The 420-nt window shown below is 50.7% G+C and overlaps 1 long non-coding RNA gene across 1 annotated transcript in view; it reads right to left on the reverse strand.

Annotated features, from left to right (window-relative positions):
• LOC110271009 overlaps window positions 1-420 on the reverse strand; it is a 16,907-nt gene that overhangs the window by 192 nt on the left and 16,295 nt on the right. The window lies entirely within an intron of this gene.

Below are 420 nucleotides of genomic sequence, written 5' to 3' on the forward strand. Positions count from 1 at the left end.
AGTAGTGAAGAGGTGATGGGGAAGAGAGATTGAGGTGATTGGTGAAGGGTTTTTGGGGAAGAGTGTTTATGGGGTTGTGTGAAGGAGAGTGGTGAGAAGAAGTGAGTGGAGGTAGGTGGGGATCCTGTGGGGTCCACAGATCCTGGGGTGTCAAGGATTTGCATCCCTGCACCAATTAGGCATGTAAAATGCCTTTGCACACAACTCTGGGTGTTCAGCGCCAGGTTGGTGCCCATTTTGAGCGTTCAACGCCCATTTGTTGCCATTTCTGGCATTGAACACCAGAACCATGCTTGTTCTGGGTGTTCAGTGCCAGAATGCTGCCCATTTTGGGCGTTCAGTGCCAGAACCATGCTCTGTTCTGGCGTTGAACGCCAGGCAGATGCTCCTCCAGGGTGTGATTTTTCTTCTGCTGTTTTT

The sequence above is a fragment of the Arachis ipaensis genome, chromosome B04, assembly GCF_000816755.2.
Source record: "Arachis ipaensis cultivar K30076 chromosome B04, Araip1.1, whole genome shotgun sequence".
NCBI classification, from domain to species: Eukaryota; Viridiplantae; Streptophyta; class Magnoliopsida; order Fabales; family Fabaceae; genus Arachis; species Arachis ipaensis.